Raw genomic sequence first — 13321 nt, forward strand, 5'->3', positions numbered from 1 at the left:
CCAGAGTGTGCCCTGCCTCTAGTATAAATCCGTGCTTTGCTGAGCCCCAAATTTTATACTTGTAGCTAAGAGAGGAACATTTTGCTGTCTGGATTTTTATGGAAAATTCTAGATATGGCAACAGGCAAAGCTTACCCTTATAAGTTTGGATCTTAAGGTGTGGCAATTGAGATTTGAGACGGGAGCCCATGGGAACTGTTTTAGAGGAGCAAGAAGATAGATGCTGTACACTGGGCCCTGAGCTGAAGGCCAGAGGTGGCCAAGTCAGGTAGGAGGAAAGTCTGTACTGCTGAAATCGGCATGCATCATTTTTCTCCCTAGGTCCCTAGGACTCCCTAGGACTCCTTAGGACTTCAACAGGGGCTGTCCTTACCTGTTGGCTCTAATAGTACACTTGAGTCAGGGATTCCTAGAGTGGCCCCCAAAAGCTGTGATATCTTGCTGCAGAGATATGCATAGTCTCCCAGCAGCCGCAACTCTGGGTTGCATTTCTGCAAGCTTCAAGGAATATCTCATGATCTAGCAAGAAGTAAAGTGTGAGCCAGGAGCTGGTGGCACACTCCTATAATACTAGCTGTTCAGTAGGCTGAGGTCTGAGGATCACAGTTCAAAGCCAGTCCTAGTAGGAAAATCTGCAAGACTCTTGTCTCCAGTTAGTCAGCATAAAGCAGGAAGTGGAGGTGTGGCTCAAATGATGGAGTGCCAACCTTAGGTTAAAAAAGCTAAGGGATAGCACTCAGGTTCTGATTCAAGTCCCAGTATGAGCACTAGCACATGCGCGTGTGTGTGTGTGCGCGCACACACACACACACACACACACCAAAGTTAAAATGTGTCCCTAATGTACTTGGCTGCATAATCAGGGGAAAATAAAGAAGACAAAGAGCTGTCAGGCTGCCGAATAACAGAGAAGTGTTGTTTACTTGGGAGGAAAGTCTAGGGGCCAGGACAAACTCCCACACTGCAAACCCCTGTTGTGCCTGGCTTCAGATTAGCTAGAATTATACAAAGTTGTCCTTTACCCACCTACCCCCAGCTACTGAGTAAACTTCCTACTTGGGTGGCCTAATCCAGTCCTGAGGTGAAGGTAAAGAGAATCAGATAATGGATAGGAGTACACATAAGCCACTGACCTTTCACCTTCTCACACATTGCAGGGTGGTCTTATTCTCTCACTGGTCTTCAGAAAAACCTTGGTGGTCTAAGCTTCTAATTCAGCACTTTCCCTCCCTATCCCAGAGAAGCTGCACGCCAAGCCCTCACACCTGCCCTCCTTCCTCTGCAAGGTGACTGGAAACTGTGTCATTATGTCTGGAGAGGGTTTTTCAGAATCCACCACACATACCTGTCCATCCTTACCTCGGCCCTGGGACTAGTTACTCATATTTCTGCTCTGGAGTTTCAGATGCAAAGAGGTTAAAAGACATGCCTGATGCCATAGCGGCTACTAAAAAAGGTACTTGCAAGCCAGACGGTGGTGGCTCAAACTTATAAGCTTAGCTACTCTACACAGGAGGCTGAGATCTGAGGATCATGGCCCAAAGGCAGGCCAGGCAAGAAAGTTTGTGAGACTCTTATCTCTAATTAATCAACAACAACAATGATGACAACGACGATGATGACGAAGATGACAATGATGAAGGCTGCTGGGCGACAGTGGCTCACCTGTAATCTTAGGAGGCTGAGATCTAAGGACTGCGGTTTGAAGCCAGCCCAGGCAGGAAAATCTGTGAGACTCTTTTTTTTTTTTTTTTTGTCGGTCATGGGGCTTGAACTCCGGGCCTGGGCGCTGTCCCTCAGCTCTTCAGCTCAAGGCGAGCGCTCTACCACTTGAGCTACAGCGCCACTTCCGGTTTTCTGGTGGTTTATTGGAGATAGGAGTCTCACGGTCTCTCCTGCCCGGGCTGGCTTTGAACCGCGATCCTCAGATCTCAGCCTCCTGAGTAGCTAGGATTACAGGCGTGAGCCACCAGCGCCCGGCTTCTGTGAGACTCTTATCTCCAATTAACCACTAGAAAACCAGAAGCAGCACTGTGGCTCAAATGGTAGAGTACTAGCCTAAAGCAAAAAGAGCTCGGGGACAGATAGCATCCAGGCCTTGAGTTCAAGCCCATGACTGGGGGGAAAAAAAGAAGAAGAAAGCTGGTAGTGAAGCTGTGGCTCAAGTGGTAGAACACTAGCCTCAATCTGGGAAAAGTGCAAGGACAGTGCCTAGGATGGGGGAAGGGGTGGAGGTACTCACAGCTAGCATGAACCCAGAACTTCTGTGTGTGTGTGTGTGTGTGTGTGTGTGTGTGTGTGTGTGTGTGTGTGTGTGTGTGTGTGTGTGTGTGTGTGTGCAGGTACTGGGCCTTAAACTGGGCCTGAGCACTCAAGCTGGTGCTCTACTACTTGAGCCACACTTCTACTTCTGGCTTTTGGGAGGTTAATTGGAAATAAGAGTCTCAAAGACTTTTCTACCCAGCTGGCTTTGAACTGTGATCTTCAGATCTCAACCTCCTGAGTAGCTAGGACTACAGATAGGAACCATTGGTACCTGGCCTAGACCAATACTTTTTGAACTTGAATGTGCACGTAAATTACCAGAGATCTGGCCTGTAACCCTACTATTTGCCCTTCTCCATGTCACTGGGATGACAGACAATGTGCACCACCCGGATCAGCCAGAGATGGAGATGGAGTCTCATAATCCTTTTCCTGACTGATTTTTGCAAGGTTTTCAAACCACGAGCCTCTAATCCTGCTTCCCGCTTCCTGTTTGACTCAGAAGTTGCAGAAAATAGGCAAAGAGGTAGTCAACACCAGTGCAGTTTGATTAGGGAGAAAAACTTGTGAAGGAGAGCAGAAAATAGGCAAAGAGGTAGTCAACACCAGTGCAGTTTGATTAGGGAGAAAAACTTGTGAAGGAGAGCAGTCTCCAAAAGATGCTGAAACTCCACTGCCACTTACAGGCTGGGTTAGTGGGACATACAAAGGGACATGGAAACTGGACTGGTTTGGCCATAATAGAGGTTGATATGCAAGTAGATGGAGGTAGGACCAGATAATGCGCTAATTGGGTTACAACTGGAAGGGAGTAAGGAATAAGGAAGAGTATTTGCCAATCAAATAACTGGTCTTGAATGTCAAGATAGAGGCACCTTGGCCCATCAAACCTAACATCTCCCAAATAGCTAGGATTACAGATTGAACCCATTGATTGAAATGGAGGTATGGTGAACTTTATCCATAGGCTGGCCTTGAACCAAGATCCTCCTGATTTTAGCTTCCCAAGTAGTTAGGATTATAGGCACAAGTCACTGGACCTTGCTTTCTTGAAGAAATTCTGACTCATTATTTTGTGAGTGTTTCTGAGAGTTGGTAGAAGGTGAGTCTCAGTCCTCTCCAGTACAAATCAATTCATTCTCTGACCGATTCAATTTACCCATTACCCAAGTAGCCACCTAATAAGACTCAGGAGATGAATTCATAAAATCAGCATTCTCCTGGGTGGTAAATACTTAACCTAACTTTTCCCCCCATCGTACTTAGGGCAATTTTTCTGCCAAACAGAGTGTGCATGTACATGATCGGCTTTCATGCCTCTAGATCATCCAGAGATAAAACTTCCAGCATTCATTCTCTTGCTACATGTCAGTGTGACAAACAGTATAAATGTGAGCCTTTGTGGGTGAGATCTAGGTCACTTCTGATCTAATAAGGATAAGGGTAAAATTTCATTATTTTTTTTTCTCTCCCCAAGCTCTGGATCCCAGTACTGTAGTTGTTTTGAGACTCAGCTAAGAAATAAGAATCCTTTAAGTGGCTTCCTTCGGCTTTAAGGATTTTCAGAGACTATCTCTCTGTGCAGTTACAATTTTCCTGACTCTTTCCCCACTGTAGTTCCAAAGAAAGCTTCACGTTGAAGAGAACCAGAAAGGCATGATTCAGAGATGTCAAATGCTCTCAGGATCCTTCCTTCTGAAGGCTTTGTTAATTGTGCCCAGTATCTATAGTGATAAATTTAAAGACACATGAAGCTGTGGGATTCCAAGGACACTGGACTATTGTATCATCCCATTACGTTGGAACAATGAGCAGAGTCTTGAGCCTGTCTCCAGGGCAACAGAAAATGCCAGTTACAGACCAATGGGACTTGCTGACAAATTTTCCAAAGTAGTCTCACATGCTTTGTTATTTTAAACATGAAAGCGTTGACTCAGAAGTACATTGATAAAATTGCAAAAATTTTGAGCAGAAAGTATCTTCCATTCCCTTGCAAAGCATTTTTAATATCTTGTTAGTTTATGGTAAAAATGAAATTTCTCTTATCAAGAGAAAAGAAGGCTTCATGAAACAATTGGCCCTCCATGTCAGCTGGTACAACTGAATTTAACTGGCCTTAGATTTAAAATATTTTCTTCAAAATAAAAATTTTTTTTTTCCAAAAAAAAATGTGTTTGTGCTCAGTGGATCACACTTGTAATCCTAGCTACTCGGGAGGTTGAGATCTGGGGATCAAGATTGGAAGCTAGCCTGGGCAGGAAAATCCATGACTCATCACCAATTAACCACCAAAAAGCCAGAAATAGAGCTGTGGCTCAAATGGTAGAATGTCAGCCTTGAACCTAAAAGCTCAGCAACAGTGCCCAGGCTCTGAGTTCAAGCCTCAGGTCTGGCACACTTACAAAAAAATGTGTCTGTGCCAAAAACAGGCACTTTTTGGTATAATTCCTTAAACAAAACTGTAACAAGTATTGGAATAACATTTGCATTGTACTAGGTGTTATATGTCATGTAGAGATGACAAAGCGTACAGGAAGATGTACATCAATTCTATACAAACATGATGGATTTTCATATAAGGGACTTGAGCACCTCCAGATTTTGGTGTCTTTGGTGTAGAAACTCCTAGAACCAATCTCCTATGCTTATCAAGGGACAAATGTATTGGATGTGTGTGTGTGTGTGTGTGTATGTGTGTGTGTGTGTGTGTGTGTGTGTGTGTGTGTGTGTGTGTGTGTGTGTGTGTGTGTGTGTGTGTGTGTGTATTTAAATGTGTTGAGGGTTTTTGTTGTTGTCATCATCGCCAGGATTGAGGTTTGAACTCGGGGCCTCACACTCCTGTGTAGGTTTTTCCATTCAAGGCTGGTACTCTACCACACAAGCCATACTTCTACTTCTGGCTTTTTGCCAGGTAAGTGGCAATAAGAGCCTTGCAGATTTGTCTGCCTGGGACTGGCTTCGAATCTCCATTCTCAGATCTCAGTCTCCTGAGTACCTAGGATTATAGTGCCTCTCTAGACATCCCTTTTTAGTGTTTAAATATCAAGAGCAATTGGCAACAGAGACTGCTAGAGATTTTGACTTGTGGTCTTAAAATCCCTACCATCCAACTTACTTCATCGTTCTCCAAGTCTTCAGGTTTAGACCTTTTAAAAAGCCCAAAGCAATTAAATATAGTTAGGAACCCCTACAGACAAGACTATAGGTACATGGTTATGGAAAAACTGACATCAGATCCTATTGGAGACTCTCTGTGCTCAGCTTTGAAGCCTGGCCTGGTCTGTCTAGCTCCATTGGTCCTCTGCTCTTAGCTTTGATTTTTAGAGTATCTGTTCACACATGTCTACTGATTTTGGCAGCATTTTTTTGGCTAACCTCTGCACCTCCTTTACATATGATTTGAAGTGGTTGCTCTCCAAGCACATTTATCATGACTATGAGGACATTAGAGTGTTAGTGGCTTATGTTTGTACCCTTAGTTATTCCAGAGGCTGAGATCCACAGTTCAAAGCCAGCCAGAAAAGTCCATGAGACTCTTATCTCCAACTGGAAGTGGAGGTGTGGATAAAGTAAGCATCAGCTTTGAGCAGAATAGCTAAGTGAGAGCAAGAGGTCCTGAGTTCAAGGCTCAGTACCTAGCTAAGTTAGAATTAGAATAAGTTAGAATTAGAATTTAATACATGCAAAGCACTGTGAAGTGTGTTCATCCATTATGAATTTAAAAGCTATTTGGGGGGTAAGCCTCAATGATCGAGAACTTTACAAGCCCTAGGTTTGAATCTCAGCATAACTGTTACTGCTGCTATGCATAATAATTTATGAAGTGCCCAAAGCAATTTTTCTCATGCAGATTGTCTTAATGAACAAAAATATCAATTCTTTCATATATATCACCTGAAGAAAAACTTTTCTGTGAGGTCTCACTATCTTTCCCAGGCTGCCATCAAACTTCTGAACTCAAGGATTCTCCTGCCTCAGCCTCCAGAGTAGCTGGGTCTATGGGTCTGTGCCACCAATCTCAGATAACTTTATTTTTCTACTCACTTTTTATTTCATTCACCAGTAGTTTCTGTGACCTTACTGAAGGATTATCTGGTCTCTGCAGAGGATATAAATCACATCATACTCATTAGTCCATAAACTTGATGGATAACTGTGCAATCTTCACATGAACCTATATGACTCCTAGAACAGGAGATGCCCAGCCTTGGCTGGGTCTACTTTGTCTATTCCATTCAGGCTCTTATGTAGAGTCCACCTGGCTGGTCTGCTGTGATCTGACTATCCCTCCAAAACTCCTGTTGAAATGTCATTGCCATGGTGACATAGTGAAAGGTGGAACTTCATGTGGTGATCAGGTCCACTGGGCTCCGCCCCTCAGGAATAGGTGAACAGTGTTAGTCAGACTTTTCTTCACTTGATAAGTGATTGGCTCTTGGCTTCAGAGGTTTCAGTCCATGTTGGGCAGGCTCTGTTTCTGCGGACCTGTAGTGGCAGAATATCACAGTGTCAAGAGCATGTGACAGGGAAAAGTAATCTCCTATTGGCCAGGAAGGACACATTCCCAGTGATCTACTTGCTCCAACCCACCTCAGAGTATCCACTACCTTTCTAAAATGGCTTCAAATACCAACAGATCTATCCATTGATTACATGCATCGATTAAGGCCCAGTGTCCAATCACGTTATAAAAGCCAACCACCTCCAACTAAGCCTTCAACATATGAGCCTTTTGGGGAACAGTTCATATCTAAACTTTTAGCACAGCAGTGGGCTTCTGATACATGAATGAACCCAATCATTTATTTAACTATTCTCTCTCTATCTTGTGTGTGTGTGTGTGTGCGCGCGCGCGCGCGCACGTGCGCGCGCAACAAGTGATGCCTTCACCTTGTGAGAATGTCATGTGAAGCCTTCATGCAATGCAGTACCACACTAGTGAACTTCCCAGGTTCCACAACTATGAGCCAAATAAGTCTCTGTGTTCTAGGAATGACTAAGTCTCTATATCCTGATCCCAGTTAAAAGACTGGATCTAATTAAGGAAGCCATAAGAACTAGTGTTCTACATAGGACCAAGCTTCATTAGTCGCTCAGGAGAAAAGCCAGCTTTCACCTGCAGAATTCATAGAGGCTCCAGGTCTTCTATAACCCAGGTTCCTTCTGTCCCGTTGTTTCCCCAGCCTACTATATTACTTCATCACCTAAGGTCTGCGTTCTGGAAGACAGAGAAGGAAAGGGAAGAAGAACATTCCATCACCTTTTATGTCTTCTTCTCGTGAATGAGTTTCATCCCATAGTGAAGACCAGCTGCAGCAGATGCTGGGAAATTCTATTGATTTCTCATGAAACTTCTGGTATAGAGATAAAAGTTTAGAATAGACAGAGGACAGCCATCTAGCACTCTGATACCTACCACAGACCGGGCCTAGAGTACTGTCACAGTCCAAATATTCTAACTACTCATGCAAAAGTAGTAATCCATACCTTATGCTGAAATGATTTATCTTACATCACCAAAATTTATTCTGTAGTATCATTGCTAAGTCTTTTGAATACATACTCAAGTGTGTGTGTGTGTGTGTGTGGGTGTGGGTGTGTGTGTGTGTGTGTGTGTGTGCTCGCATGTACGTATACACGCACATTTGTGCGCCAGTCCTGGGGCTTGAACTAGGGGCCTGGTTACTGTCCCTGAGATTTTTTTGCTCAAGGCTAGTGCTCTACCACTTGAACCACTGCCTCTCCTCTGGCCTTTTGGTGGTTAATTGGTGATAAGACTCTCACAGACTTTCCTGTCCAGCTGACTTTGAACCAAGATTCTCAGATCAAAGCCCCCTGAGTAGCTAGGATTAAGGCATGAACCACTAGTGCCCAGCTTGAATTCTTATTCTTTACTGTAAAGTAGGAGCAAACTTTCAGTAGTGGGCATGACTATTATCAACATTTATATACTTAAGACAATATTCTCAACAAGGCACTGACAATGTCATAAAGCACTGAAAGCAATGGAATGAGAAATCTAGATTTTCATGCATATTGACCATGGGCACTTTAAACTTCCAATTATCCTGCTCATTTGTGAAATCTTATACTAGCACATAGAAAATGGGAAAATAAATTAATATTGCCATGAGAATCTTGATTTTTTACAGCATAATTTTTTTTAATTTTTTTTATTGTAAAGATACTATACAGAGGGTTACAGTTACATGAGTGAGGCAATGAGTACACTTCCACTTCCTCTTAAACATTGTTACCCCCTCCATTGTTTTCCCCCTACCATCCCCTCCCTCCCTCTCTTCCCCAAGGTTCTTTTTTTTTTTTTTTTTGATTGTGATTAAGTGATTACTTAATTTCCGGAAATTCACAGTATTGTGGAATAATGATGCTCATTTAAAGTCACATGTTCATTCTAACTTTCCTGGAGCAAATTGTCTATCACAGTCTGTAATATATAACGGTGCTCATATGTTATATACCATATATGTGATCAGCAGCATGGGGATATTTAGTAGTGGTTCAACCAGATGAGTGGGAGTTCTTTGTTTCTTAAGTCCTGTTAGTTTTGTCATATCACCTAACATTTTGGATTCATCATCCACTTATCAGGGAGACCATGTACTGTTTGTCTCTTCGTTCTTGGCTTACCTCACTCAACATGATTCCTTCTAGCTCCATCCATTTCCCTGCAAATGCCATTATTTTGTCATTTCTAATGGCTGCATAGTATTCCATTGTGTATAGATACCACAATTTTTGGATCCATTCATCTGTGGTGGGGCATCTAGGTTGTTTCCATATCCTAGCTATTGCGAACAGTGCTGCAATAAACATGGAGGTGCACGTGTCCTTGTATATTGGTTCCTGTTGTTCAGGGTAGATGCCTAGAAGTGGTATGACTGGGTCGTAAGGGAGGTCAATCTTTAGCTTTCTAAGGACCCTCCAGACTGCTTTCCAAAGTGGTTGTATAAATGTACATTCCCACCAGCAGTGTCATAGGGTTCCTCTTTCTCCACATCCCCTCCAGCATTTGTCATTGGCTGATTTGTGGATGTGGGACATTTTGACTGGGGTAAGGTGGTATCTCAGGGTTGTCTTTATTTGCATTTCCTTCACCACCAGGGATGATGAACATTTCCTCATGTGTTTCTTTGCCATTTTTATTTTACAGCATAATTTTAAAATAAGTCCATGTCTTTAGTTTTCCACATAGACGGACAGAAAGCAGAGTGGAATGTGCCTCTGTGTGTGTGTGTGTGTGTGTGTGTGTGTGTGTGTGTGTGTGTGTGTGTGTGCGCGCACGCGCGCGCACGCGCAACAGACATAGCAACAAAGACCTGGAGGCTCTGATGTCAATACCTAACAGAATTAAGAAAGGACAGCTCATACGTCACCAGCTGCTAATATTCCATTGGGGATAATTAAACTATCATTGGCTTTCCACACAGAGAGAAAGACATTTTTCTCTGGAGTGTTCTGTCCAAACCACACCCTACACACATGCAAAACCTTCTCTTCAAATTGTGATTTCTTGAAGGTGATATCTGTAGCCCATGCTTCCCTTGCTTTCACCTGAATGACTAATGTCAGGTTCTAACCTGAGACAAACTCCCTTTTGCTTGTTCCCAAATGTATCTAAGTTCCCAGATGCCTCTCCTAATCATCCAAAAGTCTGCTCAAATGTCAAGATGGTGGCCATGTTGTTTCTTTTCTCAGCCCCCTTGGTTTCCCCTGTGAACTGCCCACTATGCCCCTAATCCCTGTATCACCTGGCCATGTCTGCCCAGTGTGTTCTGGCTCCTTATGTTACCTGTTACTCAGGTAGTCACTCAAGACTATAAATCATAGATTCCTGGCCAGAACTAGCTACAAAGTGTGTAGAAATACTGAGCATACAATGGAACCCCATTGTAGAGCCAGCTTAAATGGAACACACAATTCTGTGGCAGAGACTCCTGTCTCCCCCTACCCTATTCTCCACATGCACATGACTGTCTCAGATAAAGACCATATTTTCCAGTTTCTCCTGCACTTACATGTAAAAGCACCTAAGTTAGGCCAGTGACATACAGTGGAAATGGAAACAAAATGGTTCACATTCCTCCTTGCTTTCTCCTCTCTGTGAGAATATACATGCAATCACTGTAACTACTTTGGGCCATAAAATGACCAGGAAAATGGAAATTATGAATGATGTAGAATGGGGAAAAAATTAAAGTTGGCTTCTCCTGACACTAAGAAGTGCAATCCAGCTCAGAACTAACTGCTTCAGCTACAAGGCTTCAAGTTTTCATGGTTACAAGGCTTCAGGTTTTCAATGAGGTCTGCCGACTTGCGGGTAGTCACTACTAAAAAAAAAAAAAAAATAGCTGCTAAGTGCCATTCGCTTCCAGAGCTTTGGTTCTGCATCATCAACTCCTCCCACATGTCAGGCAAAGGTGTTCTTGGTCTTGGATGGCAGGCCTGGGGCTATCATTTTCCACAGTCTGTCGGGGCTGAGGATCAGCAAGACCCTGCTAAACATCACAAATCATCCTACTGACATCAGCTGTCCAGCAGGTGATTCCTGAACAACATCCTTAGTAATCATTGTCAGCCGCTGGATTTTCTAACTTCCTGCCTGACTCCTGTATGAAGTTCAGGTGAATTATGTAAACAACGAGCATCTTATGAATCATGCGGAGGTGTGCTGGGAGGATTAAGCAGACACAGAAGGAGTGAAGGAGAGGCCTCCAAGGCAGGAGAGAGAAGAGAAGCCAGGAAGTGAAGAGATATTACAATAATGAGCACATTCTGGTTTAGCTAAAGCTAAATAGTGAGTCAAAGATGCTATGAGCTAGGTGCCAGTGGCTCAGGCCTGTAATGCTGGCTACTCAGGAGTCTCAGATCTGAGAATCATCTTTCAAATACAGGCTTGGCAGAAAAATACCTAAAATTCTTATCTCTAATTAACCACCAAAAAGCCAGAGGTGGAGCTGTGGCTCAAGTGGTAGACTACCTTGAGCAAAAGAGTTAAGGGAGAGTTCAAGCCCCCTTACCAGCAACAAGAAAACAAAAGAAACAAAACAAATGGTGCTATGGCTTGAATATGACTTTTTTTTCCCCCAGAATCCAGTAGTTCAGTTCCCAAAGTCCCAAGCTAATAGCGTTACTAGGTAGAAACACAATCTGATTCTGGTGTTTTGAGGTGAGACTCCTGGGGAAGTGTTAGATTAGATTAAATCATTGGGGTGGAACCCATATGATATAATCCTGGTACTTTATGAGGAGAAGGGATACCATGCAGACTCAGACAATATATTCCTTTCCTGAGGTGATGTAGCCAAGGGGTCTTCACATGCCATTTGGAACTTGTACTGCCAGAATAAAGCAAAATTAACCCTCATTTATCTATAAAGAATAAAAAAGAAAGGACCCATTGCAACAATGAGACGTATAAAATGCTATGTTGAAAAACGAACTTTACAACTTTGGGGGAAGGGGTAGTTGTGGAGATGGGAGGGCAGGGATGGTAGGGGGAAAACAAAGGAGGAGGCAACAATGCTTGATAAGAAATGTATTTATTACCTTGCTCATGTAATTGTAACCCCTCTGTATGGTATTTTCACAATTAAAAAAACATTAAAAAAAGAATATCTACTTCTGTTTTAAAAAGCGTAAGAGATACTCTTACCTTTCTGGCTTAAATCACTGTTAAAGCCACTCTAGTCTTAACCATATGCTAGAATTATAGAGAAGCTGGGTGTTGGTAGCTGCCACCTCTAATCTTAGTTACTTGGGAGGCTGAGATCTGAGAATCAAGATTCAAAGTTAGCTTAGGCAGGAAAGTCCATGAGACTCTTATCTTGAGTGAAAAAGCTGAAGGATAGTGCCCAGGCCCTGAGATCAAGCCCCACACCCAGTACAAAAAAAAAATAATTAATTAATTAAAATACAGAAGAACTAGCCACTGCCAAAATAGTGACTAGGTGAATTTATTTTTCATTGTCTGGGCTATCCTTTTTTATCCAATGCCCCCTAACTGCCTGCCCTGCACTGATGGCTTCCAGTATCGTATACGCAGCAATTTGGTTGGGGAAAGGGGTAGCTGAGAAAGGGGATTTCTAGGGATTGAGCCCCGAACCTTGTACATGACAGGCACACACTCTACCTTCAGCTTTCTGCCATGTTAAATATTTATGTATTTTATTTATTGAGTCTAGTCATATAGTCTAGGCTGGTTTTGAACTCGTAATCCTCCTGTCCCAGCGTTCCCCATACTGGGATAGCAAGGGTATGCTCCCATGCATAGCTCCTCTGAAAATTTTTACTCATCTATCTTGTATCCAAATTTACCCAGTCTATATTCTGTTCCCTGAATGTCTGACAGGGAATATAGTATTAAGTTTTATACTAAATTATTCCCATAGAGCATTCTAACAGGGGCTTGGGTGACTAGACCCAAGCAATGACTAAGACAGCATGTCGGCAGGTAATTAGTAGAGATTTTCAGGCAGGCAAGCTTTTTGACATTTGATACAAGGACTACAGTTGGGCAGACTGTCAGGCAGCTCCAAGTTTACATACATAACCTGTCAGACTCAATTAGGATTTCCAGATACTTATCTCAACTCTCTCCTCACCCTGCTTACTCATGCACAGCCATACGAATGTTGTTCAAAATAAGCTACATGGAAGCTGACAGTTGGAAAACTCCAAGGTTCCAGATATTACATAGTTTTGCTTTGCTTACTATAAAAATTAGAAACAGCAGTTGAAACCACCACCCCATGTCCAACCCAACAATGGGTATTGGAAAGTTTCCCATAATCCCTGTCTACTAATCATCAGCCACTCCAAATAAGCTTACAACGTAAGTAAAAACTGCTCAGTGGCAGCACTGCTTCCAGACAAGTCCTTTAGCTCCCATCTTTCCAAGAACACTGGGCCTCTCAGAGCTGTCCCATTTAGAAGTTGAAAGCAGCCAGTGGCAGGCACAATAATACTGTGTTTCTTCTTCAAATGGTCTAAACCAAACCTGCTAATAATCAGTGTGATGGTGAGACTGCTGTGGTTT

General features: G+C 42.9%; 1 long non-coding RNA gene across 2 annotated transcripts in view; it reads right to left on the reverse strand.

Annotated features, from left to right (window-relative positions):
- Positions 1–6239: 6239 nt before the first annotated feature.
- Positions 6240–13321, reverse strand: part of LOC138814128 (uncharacterized) — a 37015-nt gene continuing 29933 nt past the window's right edge. The window contains exons 1-3 of one of the 2 annotated variants that reach the window (XR_011367906.1): positions 13115–13201; positions 7382–7483; positions 6240–6750 (exon numbers count right to left, since the gene is read on the reverse strand). This is a non-coding gene — a long non-coding RNA (uncharacterized lncRNA). Of the gene's footprint in view, positions 6751–7381; positions 7484–13114; positions 13202–13321 lie in introns of those variants that run through there. The other variant, XR_011367905.1, reaches the window with a different exon arrangement.

The sequence above is a fragment of the Dipodomys merriami genome, unplaced genomic scaffold (genome assembly GCF_024711535.1).
Source record: "Dipodomys merriami isolate MVZ:Mamm:240054 unplaced genomic scaffold, mDipMer1.0.p SCAF_6, whole genome shotgun sequence".
NCBI lineage: Eukaryota > Metazoa > Chordata > Mammalia > Rodentia > Heteromyidae > Dipodomys > Dipodomys merriami.